This window comes from Choloepus didactylus, chromosome 18 (assembly GCF_015220235.1).
Source record: "Choloepus didactylus isolate mChoDid1 chromosome 18, mChoDid1.pri, whole genome shotgun sequence".
Classification (NCBI taxonomy): domain Eukaryota; kingdom Metazoa; phylum Chordata; class Mammalia; order Pilosa; family Megalonychidae; genus Choloepus; species Choloepus didactylus.
Genome location: NC_051324.1, coordinates 68,541,201 through 68,556,189, shown reverse-complemented (window position 1 = coordinate 68,556,189; position 14,989 = coordinate 68,541,201).

Below are 14,989 nucleotides of genomic sequence, written 5' to 3'. Positions count from 1 at the left end.
GCCAGACCTGCCCACACTTAGCAGGGACAGCACCTCGGGGAAGGGCAGGGCGAGCCAGCTGGCTTCTGGGCGGGGTCCAATCCCAGCTGTTCCCAGCACAGCTCGGGGCTTGCGATGGGGGCTGCGGGGCGGCTCTCTCGCGGGAAGCCTAGCTGCAGTGTGGCCGGAGGCTGCCGGGAACCAGCCGCGCTATTCTGGGAGCGCGCTGGAGCTCCGGGAGGCCTGGCAGCAGCTGAAATTTCAGCCCCTTTGGTTTCCTCGCTGTCCTCCTCCCTTCTGATGATAAGGCAGAGTTCAGTCATTATGCAGAGTTCAGAACCGCTGATGGCATATGTGAGGGTCTTAATAGCAGCTGTGGTTCTGCTAAAGTGGGACCTGGCCACAGCCGGTCTACCCTGCAGCCCTCTGATGCAACAGTCTTCACTCCTGCTGTCTCTCACGCAGCCCACAGCCATTTTCTTTTAGATCTGCAACTTGTCTTCAGGCCCACCCTGTTGCATTAACCCATTCACACATGTTCTGGAACAATCCCTCCCAGGTAAAACAAATGAAGGACTTCCTCTGGGAGCTTTTTTTTTTTTTTTGGATTGACACTGGATGATTCTGCCATGTATACAAAAATGCATGAAGACTGAGTTAGGGTGGCTAAAGGTTAGAGTTGCAACCCACTGCAATTTACAGAGCCAACACTCCCCAGTTAAAGTTGCCAGATAAAGAGAATAAATCACCTGTCTGGAGATGAGCCTTTGCTTTTCTTCCTGAACCCTCACTGAGGACCCCTGCAGTGGGTGGAACAGACTTAATTATTCTCCTGAAACTGGAGGCCAGGACGGAAGGGTGCCTACTGAAGGTCACAAGGAGATGGAGACAAAGCTTAAGCCTGGCAGCATTTGGACGTCCTGCTGTGGAGTCATAAGTTGTTAGAGCTGGAAGGGGTAGCAGAGGAGACCAAGAGTGCAGAACTTGTTTATCTGTAAAATGGGGGAAATCATCCCTGCCTTGCAAAATTGTTGCAGAGATGGGCTGGAAGCACGGACGCCCAGGCCTCTGGCTCCGCCCTCGGTGATTTGAGACCAGCTCGGCCAGGGCTTACCCCCTCCACCAAGTGTTTCCGAGTTGGGGGGAAGCAGCTTGTAAAATGGGCAATGAAGCTGCTTTTAAATGTTCTCAGACTCCAGTGCACAGCTTCAAATCAGTTGCATCGTCTGTTTCAAAAGCAGATTTCTGTACCCCATTCCAGACTATGGAATCTGAATTTCTCGCCATGGAGCCTGTGCCAGTTTGAATGTGTTATATCACCCAAAACGCCTTTATCTTTGATGCAGTCTTGTGTGGGCAGATGTATTAGAGTTGATTAGATTGTAATTCTTTAATTGAGTGTTTCCATGGAGATGTGACCCACCCAACTGTAGGTGATAACTCTGATTGGATGATTTCCATGGAGGTGTGGCCCTGCCCATTCAGCATGGGCCTTCATTAGTTTACTGGAGCACTATATAAGCTCAGACAGAAGGAGCGAGCTTGCTACAGCCAAGAGGGACACTTTGAAGAATGCACAGGAGCTGAGAGAGTAGCTGCAGCTGAGAGACACATTTTGAAGATGGCCATTGGAAGCTGACACTGACATTTTGGAGAATGCCATTTTGAAATGCAACCTGAGAGCGAGCAGAAGCCAGCCACATGACTTCTGAGCTAACAGAGGTTTTCCAGACACCAATGGCCATCTGTCAGTGAAGGTACTCTATTGATGCCTTACTTGGACATTTTATGGCCTTGTAACCAAATAAACCCCCTTTATAAAAGCCAGTTCACCTCTGGTGATTTGCATTCCGGCAGCATTAGCAAACCGGAACAGAGCCTATGAGTCCATTTTACACAGACACCCCCAAATGTCATTAATGATGCACCCTGTCTTGGGAACCACGAGGCACAGTTAAACCAGGAACTGTTGAAGTCAGCCATGGGGACAGGAAGGAGAAATAGAGGCAAGAGAGAGATGGCCCCATGTAGGAGTCTATACTGTCAGGAACAGGGGGGCCAGTCCCCTGCTTCTGGGAGGGGGAGTAGGAGGCGGAGTCAGGGTGGGGAAGCCCAGAGGGCATCCACAGTGGCAGTGTTCCAGGAAACGAGAGCCTGGCCTTTGTCCCTCCTCTCTTCCTCCCCAGTGCCCCCAGTGCCCACCCTCTGTTGCAGGGCTGATTAGGGAACAGGAAATTACTATTGGGCTTCTCCTCCTTTCCCTCACCCTTCTGCCCCCTTCCCAAAATATCTTCCAACCCTGTCTGAAGTCATCCCAACTAGAGTGTGGTTCCTTGGAGTTCAAGGCCACCTCCACCGCCCCTGCCTGGGAGCTTATTAAGACCACAGATTTCTGGCCCCACTGAGACCTACTATATCAGAATCTGTGTTTTAACAAGTGTTTCGGATGATCCAATAAAACTTAAGAACCACTGACATGCGCATCTGAATTTTGAATACAAGAAAATGCTTTCCAGGAGGGTTAAAGTGGTGAGTGGGGGGTGGGACTGAGGGGCTGCAGTGGAGAGTGAATGGCGTGTGGTGGGAGAGCAATCTCCTGGGAACGGGAGGCTTGGTGGATAGAGTAAATTAGAACACGGAATCCTTGGGCGTTGTAGGAAGAAGCTTCGATCAGCCTCACATGATCTGAGGTCCCCGGATTCCTGCCTGTTTGTAGCTCAGAATCCTGGAAGGTAGGAAAGGGGCAGAGCTCAAGAAGAAAATGCGAGGCGGCCCCAAAGGCAGACCAGGTAACTTTTTTCCCTTTGCAGCTTTCTTCTTCCTAGAGGTGAAGGGCAGTTAGCAGTGAATTGTTTTCTACTTATGTCTGGTCTTGCTCCTTCATGCCCAACTTCCTTTTTCTAGAGAAGATAAGGCTCCAGAGAAAAGCAAGTCCACTGAAGTGACCTGGGGGCCACAGGCTGGCCATTTGCAGCCTAATGATGTTGGTAGGGGTCACTTTAGGTCATGTGGCCATTTAGGAAAAATTAGGCCCAACAGCTTCCTACACCAAAGGGCTATCTACACCTGGGGGTACTTTGCATCCAATTTTCATGGGTGACGCTGTTCATGCAAAGGTGATTTTCAAATGCCACTGCCTTTTCTTGTTTCTCCTCTTTTTTCCTTTGCCTCATCACTCTGACTATTCACTGTTTAGGTATGTGGGGTGGGGAGCACAGGCTTAGAGAACAAAGAGGAGAGGGCACTTCTAGGGAGCCAGTGGGCCTCTGCTTGCCCAAGGTCATTTTGTTCTACTTAAACCAAGGCAGCCTGTGCAACAGAGAACTTTCCTGCTGACAATCCTTTTGCTGTAATTCTGTATTGCATGTCAAAACAGTTGTCCTGCTCTCCTAGCCACTTCCTAACCAGGACAGAAAACAGCAGCTTGTCACCTGAAAGGTGACCCAGGAAAGCCCACCTCCAAGGAAGCAGTGCCCCACCTGCCATCTCCTGCTCTCATACACCTTCATAGCACCCCCTCCTCCAGCGTCTGCCAGTGGCACCACTGGGACCCGGTATTGCTGACAGGGCGATGCAGGAATGAGACACAGACACAAAGCTAAGAATTAAGGGAGCAGGAGGCCCACTTGCATCTCATGCTAAGTGGACAACAATGCAGCCTTGCTCCAGCTATTTATTTCAGATCAGGTGTATATGCTAAAGGTGCTCAGGTGGGGGAGAGCCCACCAGATACTTATGTTTACATCAGATGTATTTACTTCAGGTGCATACAATCTAGGTTTAAGACAATGGTAGTCACAAGACACACATCTTTACAGGGTAGGCCTGCATGGCATTCTATGCAGGCCTGCGGCTCAGCGTTCTAAGCCACCACCCTAGATATGCCTCAGGCAACATGGAAGACTCAGTTTCCCACAACCCGGCACCTGCCTGCCCCCACCCCAGCACAGTGCACACTGCCAGCAGTTTACAGAGCACCCGCCACAGGGGAATGGAATCTCAGGTATAGAAGATAGAAGTTACGGCTCACAGTGTCTGGCTCTTCCAGCCATTCTAGTTCTTTCTAGCTCTGTCCTGGGAGTCAGGAGACCTGGGGTCAAGACAGCCTGACTACTGGGTTGCTAGTTATATGGACTTGGAGAAATTTATCATCTCCCTTCAGCTGTTTCCCCTCCATATAGTAACAATAACTAACATTTCCTAAGTGCCGGGGACTGTTGTATGTTATTTATTAACTTATTTAATCTTCCCAACAGCTATATAAGGAAGATACGGTGACAATTCCTGTTCGTAGATAAGGCTACTGTAACTCATTGAGGGTCAATGGTGAGTGAGTGATGTTGACCCCAGCTGACTGGTGCTCTTCGCTGCTATGGGGCTACCCCTGTGGGGACAGGGGCCTAACAAATCACCATGAAGAGCAACACACATTCATTAAGACACAGTTTCTGTGGGTCTGCGTGGTAGATTAAATCACTGGCCCAACAGCAAACCTGCTCTGAATCTTAATCTGCCTTCCCATGGGTGTGAGCCCATTTGTAAATAGGACCCTTTGGGGATGTATTGTCAGCTAAGGTGTGGATTCATTTGTGAATAGGACCCTCTAATACCCTCTAATACCCCAAACTCAATCAGGGTGGGCCTTAGTCATGTGACTGGAGGACTTGCGAGTTGCATTTAATAGGGAGTTCGTGAATTTCCAGTGTGCCAGGCACAGGTATGAGGGAAACTGAGTCACGGTCCCTGTCCTCAAGACCTCATAATCCAATCAGTGAGGCAGAAATGCCAAGCAGCCACTGAGCTACGGGGTGATGAGAGTTTCGGTAAAAACCTCCAAGTGCTGTGGGAGCAAAGCCAAGGGAGGAGGGTCTCCACAGGAAGCCAGGGATAGGATGGGGAATCCAGGAGAGAATCGGAAAGGAGGGGAGGTTTGGGCTGGGCCTGGAACAGTGATTAGGAATTCAGCGGCCGGAGGAGCAGCACCTCTAGGCAGAGGGAATGGCATGAAAGATGATGTGGGGGCTGCAAGGTCTTGGTGGGTTCAGAAAGCAATGAGAACGCCCATGCAGCTTGAGAACGGCACCAGGGAGGGAGAGAGGAGGGTTGGGGGCTGCCAGTGACCTGACCTGACTGACCCTGACCTGGCCCCTGAAGGGGTCGCCTCGCAGGATCCTGGGTTGGTGGCTCCGATGAAGGAGGAGGGTTGAAGTATGACAGGATGAGGGTGGAGGGGGGATGTCAGAGGCAAGACCTCTCAGGAGGCAGAGTCGGAATCTCGGGAATGGTGGCTGAAGCACAGGGAAGGTGTGAGGAAAGATGGGCAAGGTATCTGAGATGGGCTAAATGGTCACAAATAATGGATGCCACAAATGGCTCTCGAACCCAGTCCCGACTGCACACAAGTTTTGTTTTATCCACATGTTTTAAATCTGAATTAAGGGCTGGAAGTTACATACCCACCTGGATATCCAGCTTCTCTTGGAAAACTGGAAGATGTGGCAGCCCTAGACTCACGTTCCTACACAGCAACCATCCGTTACAGCCCTTCAGTTTGCCCCACTCCCCACCACTCCCTATTGCCTCACACCCCCAGCCCTCTGCCTTCACGTGTGCTGCCTACCTGGCCCTGGTCCACCCTGGGTTTTGCATCCCCCATTCCAAGACTTGTTCTAACTGCAGATGTCCCTGCTTCTGTGAAGAATTGTACTTTAGCTGTACCAGTTCCAGCCGATTGTGGATTTAATCCTCAAATCCACACAAGATTCTGGGGGTGAGGGTTTTTGGCCACATGCCACCAAAAGGTTGAATTCAGGGAATTGGAGGGAGGTAATCCCAACTCTAGGACCAAAAAACTGAGACCCCTGGTAGGTCATTCCTACTTTTGTTTATTTTTGCTTTATGTGAAGTTTTCTGTTAGAGACCATAGGAAACAAAGTTTTCCGGACAGCATGCTGCTCCACTCAGCTCCTAGCCTGGAGGCTCCTGTCCTCCCTGGGCCTCGCTCTAGCTGTGGCAAGCAGGCCTCATTCGTCATCCTAGGAGTCCTGTCACAGACCTTCTGTTCTCTCGTTCCCGAAGCAGCACCTCTGTTGGTCAGCCCCATAGCCGATTTAGGAGCTGTCAACTCTGGGCACTGCCGTGATGACAGCAGGCCCTGGGCACCCCATAGCTCCTCAACCATCTCTGTTCCAGATGTCGATTTTACATGCAACAAATAACCCCGAAATATAGTGGCCTCAAACAGCAGCAATCATTTCATTATCTCTTGTGGTCTCTGGGGGCCAGGAACTTGGGAAGGGTGTAGTGGGCAGCTCTGGCTCACAGTCTCTCCTGCTGGACACAGTGGATGTAGCTGGAAGGACACGGGGCTGAGGCAGCTGGGGGCTGTCCGGGCATCCCTCCCTCTTTGTGGAGTCTCGGGGCCCCTCGAGGTGGCCTCCCCTCATGGTCTGGTCCAGGCTTCCTCACAGCAAGGTGCCTCTGGTAATCCAGATGCTTCATGGAGGGCGAGGCTGAAGAGCGTGCATTTTGGAGATCTCCCTTCCAAAGTCCCAGGGGTCATGCCCACTGTGCTCTGTTGGTAAATGCAGTCACAAAAGCTCCCCTATCCCTCACCCTCCAACCTCCAAGGTACACAACAACTCTGCAGTAGTGCCTCTCCATTTACAGATAGAGAAACTGAGGCTCAGCAAGCTTAAGTAACTGCCTGAGTTATTATAAGGACAGAGCCATGCCAGAGCCCAACATGCTACTGTCTGTATTTCATTTCATTTCCCCTCTTCTCTGTTCCTCCAACCTGGGAAAAGTGGGCCTGATGGAGCCCAAAACTGCTGTCCAGGGTTGTCTGGGGATAACAGAGACACCGAGCAAAGGAGCTGAGCAGACAGGAGTGCTGGGAGAGGCAGTGTGATATCAATGGCTAAGAGTATGTGCGCTACAATTATTCCCTCCTGGAGACCTGGAAAGAGTGTGGGGTCTGGAAATCAGTCTCTCAAGTTTAAATCTTAGGCCCCATCACTTAAGAACTGCATGACCAATGGCAAGTTGCTTTATCTCTCAGACCTCAGCTTTCCCCCTGCAAAATGCTTGTGAGATTTCGATGTGTTAATGTGAGCTAGTTCTCCAGCAGGGCCTGGCACGCAGTAAGGAGGGAAGGGGGGCAGATCTCTTCCAGAGCTGAACCCCAGGCTCCCCCAGCTTCCAGGGAGAGACTCCTGAAGGGGCTCAGCCACAATGTGGCAACAGAAGAGTTACCCCCTGTTCCAGTTTGCTAATGCTGCCATTATGCAAAATACCAGAAGCAGATTGACTTTTATAAAAGGGGTTTATTTGGTTACAAATTTACAGCCTGAAGGCCATGAAAATGCCCAAATTAAGGCATCAACATGAGTATACCTGCACTGAAGGAAGGCCAATGGCATCCGGAAAACCTCCGTTAGCTGGGAAGGCACATGGCTGGTGTCTGCTGATCCCAGGTTGTGTTCCAGCTCCTGTCTCAGCTCCGGTGCTTTCTTCAAAATGTTGCTCTTGGGGCATTTTGTCTTCTCTTAGCTTCCCCAGAACAAACTCTGGGCTAGCAGCTCCAAAGTGTCAGCTAAAGTCTGTTTCAGCGGCCGTCTCCAAAATGTCTCTCTCAGCTGCTCTCAAAAATGTCACTCTTGGTTGCTCTGAAGTCCTTCTGTTTCTAAGCTCTTTTATAGGACTCTAGTGATTAACTCAAGACCCAGGCTGAATGGGTTGGTCACGTCTCCACGGAAACATTGAATCAAGAGGTCACACCCTAATCAAAAAGATTAATCAATCTGCCCCCCACAAGATTGCTTCAAAGACTATGGCTTTTTCTGGGGAACATAATATATGCAAACTGGCACACCCCCCCAGAGCCTGCAGAGGACTGGGGATTGGGCTGGGGAAGAAGTGCCAGTTGGCCGTTCTTGGTGGGAACCGTTGAGACTGCAGTTTGAGCGGAGCTTTTCCGAAGCCTTACTGACACATTCTGCCCTCTCTATCCAGAGCAGTTTCCAGTTGTCCGTCATTCACGGCACCTCCTGACTTCTGTTAACCTTCTAAACTGCTATTTTAAATCTTTTTGAATTTCTAAGCTTGGTCTCCACATTCCATCTCACATATTAGCTTTTTGGAAGGAAAGAGAGCCATGTGTTGATGCGAAGGCCCTTTGGACAGGTTGCCAGCTGACCTGGCTTCCAGCCCTGGCTCTGCCGTTCCTACCTGTGCCGCCTGGATGTCATTTCCTGCTCTGGAACAAAAGAGCGGTGCCTGCCCTGCAGGCTTCCATGGCTGTCCTGGGTGAAATGAGGTTCGATTGCTAAGAGTGCTTGGTAAGCCATTGACGGTGCTTCAAATAGAAGGTATTGTGTGTCTTTGAGTGCCTCAGAGTGTCACAAATATCCTACTTGCTTTACAAATGTCTGTTGGTTTAATTTAAAGGCTTCCTACCTGTCCCAGAAGGGGGGGTCTAGTCCAGGCTTCCTCGTAGCAAAGCCTCCTCTGATAATCCAGATGCTTCACGAAGAGCGAGGCCAAAGAGCATGCATTTTGGGGGCCTCCCTTCCAAAGTCCCAGGGGTCACGCCCACTGTACTCCGTCGGTGGAGGCAGTCACAAAAGCTCCCCCATCCCTCACTCTCCAGCCCCTGAGGTTCACAAGAACTCTGCAGTAGTGCATCTCCATTTACAGATAGAGAAACTGAGGCCTAGTCACCAGGGAGAATACTGGGGTCTCCATTTGAATCTTCGGCGAGGGACTCTGGACTTTGGAGCTTGGAGCCCTTATTGCCTCCAGGAGCCAGCAAATAAGGATGGGGAGAGGGGTGGATCCTTCAGAGTGTCCCTTAGGGGCTTAAAACAACAATCTATTTTTCTCTCTATTGTCCTGTGAGCTGGCCGGGCTTACCGGTGGTTCTTTTTTGGGGGTGGGGGGGTGGGGTTCTCATGCAGTTGCAATTAGATAGTGGCTGGGACTGGAATCATCTAAAACCTCCACTGGGCCGGACAACCACAATGGTGGCTCAGGTCCTCCACGTGGCCTCTCTCCTGCAGCAGAGCCCAGGGGAAGCTCAGGACTCCAAGAGCAGAGAGAAACCACAGTCCCCTTGCAGGGTAGGTGCAGAGCTGGCCCAGTATCCCTTCTGCCATATGCTGTTGGTCAAAACAGTTCACAAGTCAGCCCAGATTCAAGGGGGTGGAAGGAAGGACTCTACCTCCATGGGACAGTGGCCCAGAGGTATAGGAGGGAAGGGATGGAGATAATCTGAGCAAGGGACAATCCCACTCCCAGGGCTCCTGAGCTGCCCAGCAAGAGGGGCTGCTGCTGTTACAAGCTGGAGGGCCTGGCTTTGGCTGGAGGCTGTAGGGACAGACAAACCTCTCCACAGAACAGCCACAGGGCAGCCTTGACTCCCCCCACCAGTCATCCACATGCTGCTGGTTGCCCTGGGGCACCAAGGTCAGGGCCGAGATACAGAGGCCTGTCCCTGGCCCCCCTCCAGCCTGGTCTCACCCCCCTGCCCTGACCACAGCTCTGAGGGAGCCCTGAGATGGCTGTGGTGGGGTGGGGGTGGAGGGTCTGGCTCTCCCCTGGACAGCTGTGCAGATACCAGCACAGGGAGAGCGGGAAGCTGACCAAACAATCTCTCTTTAATGCAGAACTTGTCACCAGCATGTTATTTGCCGTTCCCAGGCGCAGGGGAGATGGAGCCCAGCTGGGCCAGCCTCCTTCTCCTGTTTCCTGACCCCCTGACCCCTCACCAACTTGCATTGTACCCCCTGCTTTCCATACCAGCCCTCCCCCCGACTGCCAGCTGATTTCTCCCTTCCTTTGTTCCATTCCCTCATCCTACAAGCATTCCTGGGTACCATGGCATCAGGGAAACCAGGAAGTACCCTAAAAAACTCACACCTGTGCATTAGTCTCCCAGGGCTGCCATAACAAATGACTACACACTGGGGAGCTTAAAACAACAGAATCTGTTCCCTGACAACGCAGGAGGCCAGAAGTTGGAGACTAAGGTGTCAACAGGGTTGGTTCCTTCTGGACATTCAGGGGAGCCTCCCTTTGTGCCTCTCTCCTGGCTTCTGGGGGCTCCCAGCGATCCTCGGCATCCTTGGCTTGTGGACACATCACTCCAATCTCTGCCTGTCTTCACATCACCCTCTCCTCTGCTTCTCTCTCTTTTCTACTTCTGTCCATTATAAGGACACTTGTGTTTGGTTTAGGGCCAACCCTAATCCAGAAGGATCTTGTCTTGATCTTTACCTTCATAGCATCTGCAAAGACCCTGTTAATAAGTGAAGTCACATTCTGAGGTTCCCTGTTGACATGCATTTTGGGGGGATGCTATTCAACCTCCCACATGTGGCCCCTGGAACTTTCATCCCACCAATCCCCAAAGTCTTCCCACCAGGGCAGCCAGCTTCCTGGGAAAGACAGGGAGGTGTCCAAGAGACAAGCCCCCAACCGAACTCACAGTGGCTCAGATGGCAACTGCCTGCCCTCTTTTCCAAATAATGACAACATGCAGGTTGTTCCAAAGCCCTGGCCACCTACCTGCCCCGGTCTACAGAGACTCCCCAAGCTCCTCACCAGCTCCCATCATTTTCTCCTTGTAGATTCGCTGGCACATGTCTGTGTTCGCTTCTCTGAGCTTTAGTTTCCTCACCTGTAAAAGGGGGACCATGAGTTCTACCTGCCAGGGTAGTGGAGAGGATTAAATAAGTTCTGACCTGGTCTGAGACATGGGAGGGACCCAGGGCATCACCTCACAGTCGGAGCCCAGGTTTGGCCCTGCCCTGTGCCAGGGAATGTGTTAAATGCTCCACCAGGATTATCTGATCGGAACCTCAGTGCTCCAGGGGCCAACTACTATTTTTATCTCCATTTTCTAAAACAAGGAAGTGAAAGCTGGGAGAGATTAACCAACTTCCCCAAGGTCATCTGGTTCGTAAATGGCAGCAAATGTGGGACTTGAACCTGGTTCTGGGTTCTTCTATCCATAGCCTGATCCAAAACCCTGGGCTACCTGACTAAGAATAAAACTCTCTGCTTCTGGGCCCTGATTCAGGGATACCATGGCCCTCCCCGGCTTCCAGCCTATTCTCCTTTAGACTCCCATCTGCCTGGGAGTGTGGGGGGAAGGCCATGCTTTGTTCATCCTATAAAGCTCACGCTGCCCACCACAGCACCTGTCGGGGGCCACGGCCTGCGTTCACTCAGGAGGTAACTGTTGGAGCTAAATTAAAGTGGGCAAACACGAGACGGTTTACTAGGGAAGCAAACACGTTCAGCAAACACCCACTTCCCCTCCCCACCGTAAACACCTGCTAGGCTCCGCTGTCCTCTGCAGCAGGGGACACCCAGGCTCTTGGGGAACCTGTAATAGCTACTGCAGGTCCCAAGGGGTTTAGGGAGATGGCTGATCCTAAAGGGTGTTGAGACCTACCAGTCCAGGAGGGTCTGAGGAATTAGAGCAGGGGGTCAGCAAACTACAGCTCATCACCTGTTTTTATAAATACAATTTTATTGGGACACAGCCACGCCCTTTCGTTCATGCAGCCTCTGTGTCCTGAGGCTGCTTTTGTGCTACAGCGGCGGCGTTGGGACCACGTGGTGTGCAAAGCCCCAAACACTTGCTATCTGGACCTTTACAGAAAAAGTTTGCCCACCCCTGAATTGGAGAAGTCGATGGGCTCTGCATGAGACCACTTCTGTGTGGGCTGAGAGAAGAGGGTCGCGATTTGCGGCTGGAATAAGAGTTGGAGGGGGTATTGGTGTCTGTCTGGGGCCTGGGTGGAGGGGCTGGACTTGTTTGGGGCAGAGCGGGCTGGGGTCTGCAGGGCTGACTCTTGAGCCTGCCCTGCAGCCCCTCGAGGCAGCCACCAGCAGACGAGGGGCTCCCTTCCCCTTCAGGCCTGGGGCCGCCTGCCAAGGAGGAACTGGTTTCCAGCACGCTGGGGAACGCCCCTCGCCATGCCCAGAGCCTAGCTGGGGGTGGGGTGAGGCCGAGGGACGGAGGATTCTAGTGAATTCTTGTCCCAGGGCAGAGCCTCTGCCAGTGAGTGCAGCTGTTGACGCGGCCACATTTCTGTGGCCAGCCGGAGGGGCCCTGGAGTTGGGGTCCCTCAGGGCCCGCTGCCATCCCTGCACTGCCCCCCTCCCCCGCTCCAGGAGGAGGTCCCGGGGCCTGCTCCCCTGTCATTGGTCAGACTGACAGTTGGTGGGGTTCATCCCTAGTAGGTACAACAGTTGGTTCCCTACATGTGGTCCCTCTGGCTCCTTAGGGAATCCTGGGTTCTCTGTGGGCTGCGATCGCAGCCCCTTTCCCAGATCTGGGATCAGAGCCCCCAAGCTCAGGTGCAGAGGGGCTTCAAAACAGCAAATAGACGAGTACAAATGCACAGGGTACATTCCCCTCCCACATGCCCAGGAGCCCCAGCGGGCTCACTTCTTGGGAGGATGGCCCCTGCACCCAGCTCTGGGGCCCCTTGCTAATCGCCAAAGGAATTCATGCTTCTGAAATGTTTCAAAACAAGGTGAGAATCGCTTGAAGAAGAAAGTAAAAATCCCCCTTCCCACTTGCTCCCCCATTCCATTCCCCAGAGGCACCTCTCTGAACAGTTGGGTTGATGGTTTGAGTTTCCCACGGGGCCCTGAGCTAGGAGGTCAGCTGTCACCTTCCCAGTTTACAGATGAGCTAATCAGGGTCAAGGAAGCCCAGCTCTTGCCCCAGGTCAAGCAGCAAGCCAGTGGCCGAGTGAGAAAGGACACTTGTGTCACCCTGTTGTCTTGACCAGAGCTCTCTCCCCTGGGGTTGGCTGTCCTGACAGGGGCCCAGGAATTTTTTTCTCCAGGCAGATAACCTGGTTGCACAAGCAGCAGGCTCAGAGGCCCCGTTTCAGGTGGTAAACAAGCGCGAGTAACTGTTAAGTGGCCTTGGCCTTGGGAGGGGCCTGGCTCACCCATCTTCCCCAGGCGACAGGGAGGGCCCAGCATGAGGAGGCCCTGAGGGTGTGGAGCCAAGGGGCTTAAGGACAGCAGGGTCTCCAGTCCCAGGAAGAGAGGGTGCCCCCAACTCCCGGTGCTGGTAGAACCAGCAGAACCCACTCCCACTTCAGCTCTGCTCACCGGTTGTTCCAGAAACCAGAGCAGTGGAGGGCGAGATAGCCCTGACAATCACTGGACCAGACAAGAACTCAGAAAGAGTGTATATGCAGTTTCTGGTGAGTTACTTGACCTGATGAAAAACGTGTTTCAAAAGACAAGTTAATATCTTGCAGGACAAGTAAGAAGTGTTGTTGCCGTTTTGCTGTCAAAAAGTCAGGGTTACTGGTCTTGCAGACTAGTGGAGAGCACTTATTACACTGTGAATCTTTTTATAAACACTTAACCAATGCTGTAGTGTGTAAAAGAAAGCAAATTTGCATTCGTCATAGTCCTCAGGCAAAATACATTCTGTTCTGCCAGGAAGCAGGTGAATGACTGTTTATGAGTTTCCGATAAAAACAGCACCTATCCCCAAATCTGATCTGTGTGTCAAAGTTCTATGAGAACAAAGAAAGAAAATTGGGCGTTGAAGTATCTTACAATTCAATCCCGACACCGGCTACAATGCAATTCTGACTCCAACACCTGGAGTTTACTGGATGGCCCTTCAGACACCAGCTGCAAGCTTGGGGGTCCCCAGGGCCGCCCTCACCTCTGACCAGCCAGTTACAAATTTGGGGGTTCCCACCACCCCTCAGTTTCGATAATTCACTAGAATGATTCACAGAACTCAGGAAAGCATTATACTTAGGATTATAGTCTTATAGCAAGAAGGAAAAAAATCGGAAGAAACACACAGGGTGAGGTCTGGGAGGGTCTCAGGCCCTGGGTGTCTTCTCCACGTGATGTTCAGAAAGCATTGCCCACCCAGCACACGAAGCTCACCCAACTTCTGAGTCCAGCACTTTTATTGGAATTTCAACGCTAGGCTTGAGTGACGGGATCAGTGCTAACGCAGTCGAACTTCATCTCTGCCACCCTTCCCCAGAGGTAGGGCTGATGTGATGTGTAACCACCGTCTCAAAGCCCCCAACCTTCTCATCACCTGGTTGGTTTTTGAGATGTGAGCAGCCCCCACCCTAAAACAACCATCTGGCTGGCCCCACCCATCTCCTTAGTGTAAACTCTCAAGGGTGGTCCAGGACCCTCCCTGAATAATAAAAGACACTCCAACCATGGGAAATTCCAAAGATTTAGAGGTAATCCCCCAGGAGCCAGGACAAAGACCACAAAGTTCTCTATAATACTACAGTGAGGCTACACCTTGTGAAAACAAGGAAGGTTGCAAATAGAGACAAGATGGTTCTAAAGTTTGCATGGAAGGGCAGAGCATTGGAATAGCCGAAACAATTTTGAAAAAGAATAATAAAATGGGAGAACGTGCTCTACCTGACTTGAAGACTTATTATAAGACCAGGGTAGTCAAGACAATATGATATGGGTGAAGGGATAGACCCCATAGATCAGTAGGACAGAATAGAGAACCTGGAAAGGGACAGACACAAATAAGCCCAATAATTTTTGACATAGTTAAAAGCAATTCAAAGGAGGAAGGATAGTCATTTTGACAAATGATGTTGGAATAATTGGACAACCATGTTGAAAAAGAAACCTAAACCTCACCACATCTTAATGCAAAGGTTTATTCAAATGAGTTGTAGATCTAAGTGTAAAACATAAAACTATAAAGCTTTAGAAGGAAACAGAAAGTGTTCACCGTCTGGAGTTAGGCAAGCAGTTCTTAGACATGGTACCAAAAGCTCAATCCATAAAGGAAAAAATTGATAAATTGGGCTTCATTAAAATTTAAAACTTTTGCTCTGTGAAAGACACTTATGAGAATGAAAAGACAAGGTACAGATTGGGAGAAAATACAAGTCACGTATTTGATAAAAGACTTGTGTCCATGATATATAAAGATAGATGAATGGATAAACAAAATGTGGTCTAT